Source organism: Vulpes lagopus, chromosome 1 (genome assembly GCF_018345385.1).
Source record: "Vulpes lagopus strain Blue_001 chromosome 1, ASM1834538v1, whole genome shotgun sequence".
Classification (NCBI taxonomy): domain Eukaryota; kingdom Metazoa; phylum Chordata; class Mammalia; order Carnivora; family Canidae; genus Vulpes; species Vulpes lagopus.
Window position 1 is genome coordinate 159,471,731 of NC_054824.1, and position 12,889 is coordinate 159,484,619.

At 35.8% G+C, this 12,889-nt stretch overlaps 1 protein-coding gene across 8 annotated transcripts in view; it reads left to right on the forward strand.

Annotated features, from left to right (window-relative positions):
• Window positions 1–12,889, forward strand: part of DNM3 (dynamin 3) — a 545,518-nt gene that overhangs the window by 420,492 nt on the left and 112,137 nt on the right. The gene's annotated exons all lie outside the window — the stretch shown is intronic.

The following is a 12,889-nucleotide window of genomic DNA, read 5'->3' on the forward strand; positions in this document are numbered from 1 at the left end:
GCTTTTGTGACTTCCTGTAGTTAAAAAAAAATGTGCAATTGCTTGTTTTGCAATAGGTTTTGTTCTGTGTTGCATGCAATTTTCTCTTTTATATGCCCCCCCCTTAAAATTAAATCCAGTAAAATGTGAAAGAAAGAAGTGCAATAATCTCCACAGCTGCTGAGTTTTCCTGGAAGGCAAAGACATCTCAATTTTAAAGTTAGCCTTAAAACATGAAATCATTGTTCTTTGAAACAGCTGTCTGGTCAAAAACCTCTTTGTAGTGTACATTTTTAAACAGCAATTTTTAAAAACCACTAGGAGCTTTGTAAAGATTTCCTTTATCTGGGTTGTGAATTATTGTCAGTCTTTTGACTGTTAATTGTTAAAGTGATGAAACTTACTGGAATAAAACAGATGTCTGTTTTTTGTTTTGTTGTTTAGAGGAAGAGAGAAATGCCATTGGGATATTGGAGTTTACTTGATACCTTGACAGTGAAGTCCAAATAAACTGTTGTTAGGTAGTGTTTTAGCATAGCACTCACCATCAACTTTTTGTATAGTGCTGGAATAGAAGCTTCTCGAGGATAGTGAAATTGTATGTCTTAATCACCTTGTGTCCCTCAGGGTCTAGCATGATACCTGGCACGTAGCTTTCAACAAATGTTTATTAAACAAAGAAATCAATAAATGAATACCACAAGTACCACTGTACAGAATGACATGTCATATAACAAGATACATAATTCATTCATCCATTCTCCTGTTACCTTTTATGGAGATAACCTGGCAAGGAAGTTTTCCTGAAGAGAAACTTTAGGATTGAAAAGGCATTTCAAAATCTCTCCTATTATTATTAGTCTATTATGGATCTTTCACCCATGATTTGATGTAAATTAACTCTGACACTGTTTATATTTTCACCACCTCTTGGAGTAATGAGTTTCATAAATAGAAAGCAATTGTAGTTCAACTCCAAGGATGCGTAAGTAGAGCATTATGGGATCACAGAAGAGAGAATAACTTAGGCCTTTAAGGCTACCTAAAAGAAGACTCTGAGGAGGGAGTGTATGAGTCAAGGCTGCAGAGATGAGTGGAAGTTTGCCAGATGGTGAGGTAGGCAAGGGGGCAGTGGTAATAGTGCATGAAAAGGCCCAACAGGTAAAAGGGCATACCATGGGACCATCATCATCATCATCAGTGTCACCACCACTACCTTCTGCTCAAATATTACTCTTTCACACAAAATAAAGTTGCCACTGAAGTGCTTGATTTTTTTTTCAATCTGATTTCTTTTCTTTGAAGAGTCAATTATATCCATTATAATGAGTATACCTAAAATGACCTCCTCAAGCAAGTCACCAAATAGTAAAGCTTCCTGCAGACCAGATTTTTATAAATTTGTTGCAGTAAGAAGACTGATGTGGGAACGCCTGGGTGGCTCAGCGGTTGAGCATCTGTCTTCAGCCCAGGGAATGATCCTGGGGTCCTGAGATTGAGTCCCACATCGGGCTCCCTACATGGAGCCTGCTTCTCTCTACCTGTGTCTCTGCCCCTCCCCCCTCTCTCTCCCTCTCTCTGAGTCTCATGAATAAATAAATAAAATATTTTTAAAAAATTAAAAAGAGACTGACGTGTGTGGACAGATTTGGGGCCTTAAACAATATAGGTGATTTTAGTTGTATACTGCTCACCCCAATCCTGGTCTCACTGAGGGAAACCAGTGAGGTACTACAGAGCCAAAGTGTAGACAGTGCTGATTGGGTCCCAGGATGGGGCCAGGACGTCAGAGCCCATGTTAGGTGGCCATATTCACAGAGCAGCCCAGACTTTCCCGATGTACCCAACACATCTTTTTGTAGCCTCAGAACAGCGGTCTGAAAACCTATTTTTTTCACACTATAAAGGTGCATACAAAACTTTCCAAAATGAGTTCGAGGAATTGACTTTTATATAACTTGACATGATTAAAGTAATAATAATAATATCAACAAGTAAACATTTAAAAATAATTTGAAAGGCTAATTTCATGGAGAACCATTGTGTAAAATCATTCATATCACAACCATGCCAGCCCCTTACATTCTTTTAAAATTTTCCTCTCCCCTGTTCTCTTTAACAGTGTCTCAATACTGGTAAATTTACACAGATCTCACCCTAATCCCAAGGTCTAAAAGTTCTCATCAAACTCTCTTCAGGTATTCGGGGCCTAGCATGAATTCATAACTGCATATTATCTCACAATTGATTTTTTGGCTTCTTGATTAACACTATGCCTTCTGGAATCAGATGTCACTTTTCCTGTGTTGATAGTTCCTCATAAATCTTATTCTTTAAAACTTTCAAAATGAGTTTTTAAAAAGTTTATGTAATAATAATTATTATTAGTTAGTCATTAACTCAAATGAAAGATCCCACAGAAGGTGATTTTCAAATAATAAATACCGAAGGGAAAAAGGCCAGACTCGTGTAGACTGGGCAGCAATTTTGTCCTAGCACATGGTGAGGCATGGCTTGGAGGGGCCAATAGCCACTCTATATTTATTCCTCAGATTTTAGAAATGCTGAGCTCAAGCAGATCATTACCACAACCTCTTCTGACCTAATAAATGAGACAGACTGAAAATAATTGTGGTTCTCTCTCTGCTTTCTTCACCAGTTGCCTTTTATTCCCTTCTAAAGTCTTTCATTGCTCTGGGCTAAATGAAGTTTGGATTGCAACAACAATTTTTTTTAATGATATTGTAATACTGGCTCATTTGCCTGCTATTGGTTATGCCCAAGTAGACACATGACCTGTGGCTGTTTGGCTTGTTTTCCTATGGGAAAATGCTTAACGAAGCTAATAAGCTGTATTAAAACAAAATAAACAAACTCACATGGCATCCAGCATCACAGCCACATGTAGTATGGTTATTATTTATTATCCTGAGACACCAGTTCCACATCTCCCAACTGCCTACTGGGCATGTTCACTCATAAGGCTTTCTGTCCCTTCCAGTTTAACCCATCTGAAACCAGGACCCTTTCTTAAAAGCCATCCTTCACTGTTGGAATTTTAAGGGGCCAACAAATCACACACTCCCTCCCCCCATTAAAATTTGTTGTTGTTGCTATTTTCAGAAGCATAGGAAACAAACAGATAAGGCATGAACAAATGGGTATAGATCAACAAATGTCTTGCTGGTAGTTCAGCCCCCAGCGATCATGGCCACAAGTGGAGCAACCACAGAGCTCCACCACAGGGCAGCACTCAACAGAGCTTCTTAGAATAGGAGAGAAATGCATGTGTCCTGTGGGCGCAGGCTTGCTCAATTTCTCTTTTATAACACACTAATCAAATCAGTCAGCTCTCCTCCTCTTTTGGGAAGGAAACAATGAAATCTGGAGAAAAGGGACTGAAAGCCAAAAGCCCTACAAGAAGCCAGGAGATCGAGTTCCCACTAAACGAGTCCCTCCAAACTTTTCTATTTTTGTTTAGAATACCTTCTTAACTTATGTTATATCAGATTACATTAGCATGTGGGTGTGAGAAAGAATATTTTGATATTAAATATTCTATATCATAAGAATTTCCACCATTAAATTGTAATCTGATTTTTTTATGATCTTTTTCATTATAAATAAGACCCCACAGTTATAACCAAAACTCATACTTTCAGCTCTCTCCTCGTGCCTGTGATTAACACTGTCATGGGCCTGGCGCCATGGCCATTGGCAGCCAGAGAAAGTCAGGGCTAGTGGTGACTCAGCTGATTCTGCAGATGCACTTACAGTAAATGTGTTTTGCAATGCTCTTATATTTTAAAATGTTTTTCCCTAAAAACTAAAAAAAGAATGTATTTCAGATTTTAATTAATTTATTTATTCTTTATTGTGTCAAGAAAAGGAAATATCAAATGATCAAAGGACTGAATAGCAAATCAAGTCAAGCTAAAAGAACTTGTTCCTTTGGTGATGAATCCTGACACTTTCAGTCAATAGACAATAGCCAACCTACAATTTAAAACTGTCCCATTGGTCTTCGAGGCTGATCTTGAAAGACAGATAAATATTTTAAGGAAATGAAGGGCACTGAGTTCTTCATTCATTGGTGTTTGCTTCAGCCAGTCTTTCATGCATTCACAGTTACTTGCTGAGTATTTTTTGTGTGCTGGGTGCTCTACGTAAGTTCTGGGAATGGGAGAAACAGGTTCTCTACTCTCACAACTGTTAATGGCAATTTCTGTGAGAACTTTTAATAGAGTAACCTAACCGTTTTGGGAATTGAGGGGTAGCTAAAGCTAACACTAGAAGATAGTGAACACAGTTTGGGTGAAGAGAGAAGGGGAGATTGTTCTAGGCAGACTGAACAGCATTTACCAGGCCCTGAGATAGGAAGAAGCCTGTGTGTTCATGCAGCTCATAGCTGGAGGCTGGCAAACAAGTCAAGATCCAGGTTACTTACAACCCTAGAGGCTGTGTTAAGGTTGTTCATTTTTATTCTAATGTAGTGAGGAATGATTGATGAGGTGGATTTGAAAATAGAAATATCCAGAATGCAACTGTAGCTTCAAAGGGAACACTGGGATTTGTGAATGGTCAGCTTATACATGATATTGAATGCAAGTGGTCTCTTTTTTAGCACTCCTTGTAAAAATTCTTTTAGGAAAAACCCTACTTGGAGTGGTGACTGGATATTTGTTCTTTTGAGGTATAATTGACTTATTACATTAGTTTCAAGTGTACAACATAATGATTTGATATTATAACAAAAGGATCACAAGTCTAGTTAACATCTGTCACCATATATAGTTACAAAATATTTTTTCTTGTGTTGACAGCCTACGATTTACTTTCTTAGCAACTTCTGAATAAGTAATACAATATCAGTTTGTATCGTTTGTCACCCTTCAGTCACTCCCTGTGCAGGGGAATATATGCCTCCCCATGTCCTTGCTATTGTAAATAATGCTGTATTGAACATGGAGGTGCTATGTCTTTTTTAGTTTCTTCATTTTTCTTTAGATAAACACCAGAAGTGAAATTTTTAAAAGATTTTATTTATTCATGAGTGACAGAGAGAGAGGCCGAGATATAGGAAGAGGGAGAAGAAGGCTCCCTGCAGGGAGCCTGATACGGGACTCCACCCCAGGATCCCAGGATCACAACCTGAGCTGAAGGCAGATGCTCGACCACTGAGCCACTTAGGTGGCCCAGAAGTGAAATTGCTGGATCATATGATGGCTTTATTTTTAATTTTTTGAGCAATCTCCATACTGTTTTCCATAGTGGCTGCAACAATTAACATTCCCACCAACAATACATAGAGGTTCCCCCTTCTCTACATCTTTGCCAACACTTATTTCTTGTCTTTTTGGTTATTAGCCGTTCTAACAGATGTGAGGTTTTACCTCCTTGTGATTTTGATTTGCATTTCCAGGATGATTATTGATGTTGAACACTTTTCATGTACCTATTGGCCATCTGTATGTCTTCTTTGGAAAAATGACTATTCAGATCTTCTATTTTTTAATCTGAGTTCTATATATATGGTGGATATTAACCCCATGATTTATGAATATTTTCTCTCATCCAGTAGGTTGCTTTGTCATTTTTTTGATGGTTTCTTTTGCTCCACAGAAGCTTTTTAGTTTGTTATAGTTTTATTGCCTTTGCTTTTGATGTCAAATCCAAAATATCCTTGCCAAAACCCATGTCAAATAGCTAGTTCTGATCTATTTTTCTTCTAGGAATTTCAGGGTTTTAGGTCTTACATCCAAGTGTTAATTCATTTTGAGTAGTTTGTGTGTAATAGTGTAAGATAGTGGTTCAGTTTCCTTCATTTGCATGCAGCTGTCCAGTTTTAACCACACCACTTATCGAAGAGACTGTCCTTTACCCTCATCGTATATTCTTAGCTCCTTTGCAATAAATTAATTAACCATATATGTATGGGTTTTTTTCTGGGCTCTCTATTCTGTTCCATTGATCTCTGATTGTTTATTATGCCAATGCCATACTGTTTTGATTATAATAGCTTTTGGAATCAGGGAGCATGATGCCTTTAGTTTTGTTCTTCTTTCTCAAGACTGTTTTGGCTATTCAGGGTTATATTTTTTAAATTTTTGCTACATTCAATTCCCTAATATATTTTTTAAAGTTTTACATTTGTATTCATAAGTGAGATTGACTTATAGAAACATATCCCAAAATTTGGTCTTTAAAATACTGACCCTTTGATAAGCTCAAAGAAAAAAGATTCAGGGGTCAATTAAGTTTGCAGAGTCATGCATAGCAGGTTCATTTCTTGGAGATTTACAATGTGTACTAGCCTCTCAATATTTCTGAGATGTCCTGCATAGAAGAATCTTCCCCTTAAAGTTTGGAAAGAATGACCTATGAAACTCTCTGAGATCAGGGCTATTTTGAAGAAAAGTTTTAGTTTCTTTAATTTTTAATTTTTTCCCCAATTTATCCTTTGGATATTGGTCAGGTAAGATTTTATGATTCTGATTCCCTATATTTTTAGAAATTGATACTTAAAAATTTACTGTCATAAAAGTATACTCAGCATCTCTTTAAAAATTTAATCTTCTCCTTATTAAATCATATGTATCATCTCTGAATTTGATTACTTTTCTCATCTTATATTTACTAGATACTACAGAGCTTTGTTTCATTGTTGGATTCATCAAAGAATGGACTCCTAAATTTATCAAAGATAGTTCAATTTTCCATAATTAGTTCTGAACTTTATTATATTCTATATTTTGCTTTGATTAGTTTTATAATGTTCTAACTTCTTAAATACAATTCTGGCAATGTATTTTTTTTGCTTTTTTTTTAAATAATAAGACATACATGTATGATTTTACCTCTGGGTAAAATTTTGGCTTCATTTTCTGAGTTTCAGTCTGGTGTGTTGTGTTATTTTTGTCTAATTAATAAGTAGTGTGCAAATATAGTTTTGAGTTGCTATATGACACAAGTTTTGGGGCAAGTTTTACTTTATTTTAAGTGGTTTTATGGTTCTTTCTGTTTAACTTTATCATAATTTCTAGTTTTAGTGTACTGCCTTTTTATCTTCAATTCACGAAATTAGAAATATTCTCTGTAAAATATAAAAATAATTCATAGTCCTCACTTATGAAATTTGTATTATTGAATTCACAGGTTTGATTCTTAGTTTATGGTAATGTACCATCTTGGTATCCTTAATTCATTGTCAGTAGACTTTGAAGAATTTTGGATGTTGAGAAAAGGCTGAAACATAGTCAGTCAGTCAACAAGTGTTATTGAGTACCTACTGTGTGATGGAAATGCCAGAAATACATTGATGAATATTTAAAGTTCCATTGTTGAATTTATATTGCAGTTGGAGGAGCAAGAACAAGGGAAAATGAGAGTTGGAAAGATAAGCCAGTGACGGCAAGGAGTTTGAATTTTTTCCTACTCATGGTGGGCAGTCACTGGAAGATTTTAAACAGGCTGGGGATATAATATATGATTCTGGTGGCTTCTGTGTGGAGAGTAGAACAAGAAAGGTGCCGAAGAGCTGTCATCAGATGGCAGCTTGGATATAGGAGTCTGTAGTTCAGTGTAAAGACCTGGAGATATCTGCATTTAAATGATACCATTTGCTTCAACGTGGATGGAACTAGAGGGTATTATGCTGAGTGAAATAAGTCAATCAGAGAAGAACAAACAGTGTATGTTCTCATTCATTTGGGGAATATGAATAATAGTGAAAGGGAATATAAAGGAAGGGAAAAGAAATGTTGGGAAATATCAGGAAGGGAGACAGAACATAAAGACTCCTAACTCTGGGAAACGAACTAGGGGTGGTGGAAGGGGAGGAGGGCAGGTGTTGGAGGGGAATGGGTGACGGGCACTGAGGTGGACACTTGACGGGATGAGCACTGGGTGTTTTTCTGTATGTTGGTAAATTGAACACCAATAAAAATTAATTTAAAAAAAATAAATGATATTTAGGATTCCCAGTGAGGCAAGATTATCTTGCCAAAAGCATAGATAGAGGGAAGAGGACCATGAAGGAGCTTGGGGCACTCCAGAATTTAAAGATCTAACAAAGGAAGAGGAGACATCAAAAGAGATTAAGAGCTGTAGTCTATGATGTAGAAGTGTGGAAACAGAAGTCTTTAGGAGGAAATGATTGAAAACAGAGGGAATGGTCAATATGTCAAATGCTGCAGTGAAGCCAAGTAATGTATAGATAAGGAATAATTGAGCATTTGCTGTAGATCACATGACCTTGATAACGCCTGTATCCACAGAGTAACAAGATCACAAATCTTACGGGGTGAATTAAGGAAAGAATGAGAGAGAATGGAGAAAATGATTCAAAATAGCTCAAGGAGTTTTGCTTTAGACGCAAACAGAAATGGAGCAGTTCGTAGAGGATGGGAAGGGTCAAGAGAAAGTGTGTCTGTGTGTTTTAAGGTGGTTGCGTTTAAGGCATGTTACTTGCCATATGAATGATTCAATAGTAGAAAGGAGGAAATTATTGAAGGAAAAGTAAAAGGTAATGATTGTAGGAAGTTCATAAAGACATTAGAAGAAAAGGGACTAAATATATAAGTTGAAGTTCTGGCCCTTCCTTCTACTGGCAGAATCTGTGGTTGCAAATGCAGGTAGCCTGGGGTACTTGGTAGAAAGAGGATATATCATTCTCATCAGATTATGTGTGTTTTTCCTATGAAGTATGAAGGAAGATTATCAGCCAGGTGTTAGTTGCAAAGGGCATATTATAGATTTCAGGGAAGAAAAGGCATGAAGTAACCATCTAGTACAGTGATAAAGCTTTTTGACTACAGAATAAGAGTAGGGATATCTGGGAAAGTTAGATGCCCATTTGATATTTGTAGTTATAATTTGGAGTGCAGTAAGCCCAATTGTATATTTTTTTTCTCTTGCATTACTTAGAAACTTGGATAGGAAATATAATTCAGTCAGAGTTTTATTAGGTCAGTAAAATGGTGAAGGGAAAGACAGAAAAGGGAGTTGAAGGTTTGCAAGGTAGTAGTTATAGTACTAAACTGAGTCTTCACAGAAGTGAAGACATAAGGAATGTGATAGTGGGAACATGGTAGGATCTGTAGATCAGTAAAAGCCCACACTAGAAGTTGTTTCTCAGATTTTCAAAAAGGATAATTAAATGGAAATTTTGATTGATGAGCTTATCACCAATACCCTGCTATGTAAGTTTACAATTAATTGTAAAATTGATGGCTATACATTTAGAAAGGAAATCATTGATTGGTAGGTCTTGCTTCAAAACTTGAAAAACAAGTGCAGCCAATCTGACTTCATTTTTTTCATAGAATTGGGTAGATATAATATACTTAGACCTTGATATAGTCTTTTGGGATATACATGAGGGAAAATAGAAGGCCACTACTTGATAGTACATATAAGATGGATTTATGATTAAGTCTTAGTGTTGATACCCGGTGGGTACCAATTAATAGAACATGTAACTCTGGTATGGGATTTTTTGAGGTCTATTTAGTTCTATAGTGTATCTTTGATAATGATCTGGGAATATTGTTTTATTGTAAATACACAGATAATGCAAAGCAGGAAGAATTATGAATATGATATTAGCCAGAATTGGAATTCAGAACATATGAGCAAACTGGGATATGGGCCAGACTAACTAGATAAAATATAATAACATTAAATATAAATTTTACTTTGTTTTAAAATAGTACAGGAGAGGTCTGATTTTATAGGAGATCAAGCCCAAAGGACCTAAAGGCAGTGAGCATAATGAATAATAGTAATTTTTGTGTTTTGTATATTTTACTTGCATTTTCCTGATGCTGAGCATTGTGTTAAGCAAGCTTTTCACACATGTGACTTTATTTTATTATCATTGTAAGCCTGAGATAGATAGTGGTATTATCCCCATTTTATAGATGAATGAACTGAAATTCAGAGAAATTATCTTACCCATGTCATAAAAGATAATAAATGGCATAGTCTGGATTTCAACAGGTATTATTCATGGTCTTTTACTATATTCTACTACCTCCTACATTAGTGAAAGTTTACTGTTAGAAAGTAGGCAAAAATTCCACCAAATTTCCTCCTTGCATCTGGATAATATTACCTCTGGAGATTTGTGATCAGTTGTTGGCATGTCATTTTCAGAAAATCCTTTTAAAATAAAGCAAATCCACAGAAGGGTAAGAAGGATGTTATCTAGAATCTTCTTCATATGAGAAACATTTGAAAAAAATTGGCAGAAAGGTTAGCTTGGATACTTAGAAGACTTGAGGGACAGGTAATGTCTGATCCCAGATGTCTAAAGAGCTGTCATAGGTAAACAAGCTAAACTTCACATTTTTAATACCTAAAGATATCTTTATGACGTGTGAATGAAAGTTATACATCTAGTCAAAACATAGACTCATCATGTGGTCATGTTTAGCAGTGTGGCACTTAAAAACCTTTTACCTATGGAGTAAAATTTCTCATGTTCATTTTTAATGTTGAAAATTTCAAACAATAAAACACATAGTTCAGCTTGATTTCATAGTGAAGTCATTCAGAAGCTCATATCTGCATGATTGCAGTTGCAATAGACTAAACAAAAAAAATTCAGTCAGTACAAATTGCTGTGGGTTATCTATACAGCTACAGCATGTGGTGAGAACCTGGAAGCTACATCCACAGAATTTATAAGACTTCCAGTAAATCAGCTCAGTTCAGTGTTTTAGACCTGTATCCAACTCTTCTTGGATGTCTAGACACAGACTAAGATGAGGCTTCAAAAATGGGTAAAAATGAAGCAGCCAAAGCCACCAGAAGCCTTTGACCCTCTTCTAATGTTTCAACCAGATAATTATTTTCCCTCTCAAGAATTTGGCTATCCTTTGAGGGGGAAAAAAAATCAAGATTTTCCATGTGAAGAGCCCCTGAAAGAAAATACTCTGGAGAAAGGTCAGTGAGAATGGGCCAAAGCTGAATTCTTCAGATCTGTTTAGAGAATGTGGAAAGTCTGTACCCTCGCTACTTTTTGTGCTTTCCAGCTGGACAAGAGCTCCCTGGCATTTGTCCAGCTCTGCCTTCCCTATACCTTTTACATCTTCAAGGGGCTCATACTGTGCACCAGAAATACCTCGAATGGAAACTTAAGTGGTAGCTAAAAGCTATGGTAGAGGTAATTAGATAATTAAAAACTGATGAATTTTGAGTTCTATCAAGATAATCTCTTACCCTTTCTGCTCTGTAGCAAACATATGACCTTTCAAATTTTCCAACAATAAACTGTCCTACTTAGAGAATATATTTCCTTCAAATATGTCCCACTTTTAATTAAAAGTACTTATTCTGCTTGTTGTGATTTTTTTCTTCAAACTTTATTATCTTAGATTTTCTGAGGAAAATTAAGGATTCTGTCAAAAATTAAAACTTTGGTTTCAAAATAAACACAGTTGGGGCACTGTAGTGGCTCAGTCAGTTAAGTGTCTGTCTTTGGCTCAGGTCATGATCCCAGGTTCCTGGGACTGAGTCCAGCACCAGGGCTACCTGCTCAGTGGGGAGCTCGCTTCTCCCTCTGCCCCTCCTCCAACTCGAGAGAGTTCACAAGGCGTGCTCACTCTCTCTCTCTCTCAAATAAAATCTTAAATAAATAAATAAAAATAAAATAAAATAAAGATAAATACCATCCAAGTTCTTTCGTTCTTTCATTCATTCATCTATCCCATTCATTTGACAAATAATTTTTTTGTAGAGACCATATGCCAAGGACTGTGATTGGCGCACACCGTGCTGTGTATTTGCTATGTAATCTTGGGAATCACTTCATCTCTAAATCTCAATTTCCTTAACTGTAAAACAGCTCTGCTACCAACTTTGCAGGGTCAGTAATGAAGACTCAATGAAATGATTTCTCTTTTAAGATGGTGAAAAAACTAGAAGCTTCTCTTTTACCCTACTCCATCCATTGCTGTATCTAAAAGATCGTGTACAACGGAGACAGAAAGTCTTAAAAACACTGGAAAGTAGCAATGTTAATCAAGTAGTTGCAAAACTCATGGAGTAAACTGGAATAAAATTTTTATTAGTAACCACTGCAGGCTTTACCTTGATTAAGAAAAATGGAGCTAAATAGACAACAGGAAGAAACTTCTACACTTCTCACTGAGTCAACACAAGAAATGTGGATCCTTGTGCCAACCAGAAATCCAGATGGCCAACTCTAATTTGAAACCAATTCAAAAAAATGAATCCAAGTAAGAATTTACAGATGGGAAAGTCCAGGTAGAAAATGTCTGATGATAAATACTTATTCAAGTTAAACATATAGAGCTCCATTTAAATAATTGCTTAAGTATAACAAAATTGCATATTAAGCTAAAGAAATAGACTCTTAAAGAGATAGAAAACAATAATTCAGAAATAATATTCTGCCAATATTTCTAGACAGATTAGCAAAGGCATGTGATAAAGTGACAAGAAGTAAATTCTTCTAAATTCCTTAAGTTAGGAATTATTGTTTTACTTCTGAATTACATATATATATATATATATATATATATATATACATATATATATATGAATGAATTCAGGAATGATTTGGAAAAGTGAAATATAATTGTTAAAAAAAATAATTGTTTACCTGTAAACTGAAATCACTTACAGGTATAGAAGCCAAAAAGGCAGTTCATTTATCAACATATGCAAGGAAAAAGGAAACGGGAGCATAAAACAAACAAACAAAAAAACAAAAACAAAAACCTTATGTCAAAATGACAAAACTAAACCAAGCCTATCCAGCTATGGCAAGAAATAAACATGACTCAGACTTTCCTAATCATGGGCAGTGCTATTCAAATTGGGATGAAAAAAATTTTTTTTCTTCTTTGGAAAATATATTTATTATTGATAGTGAGTGCAGTAA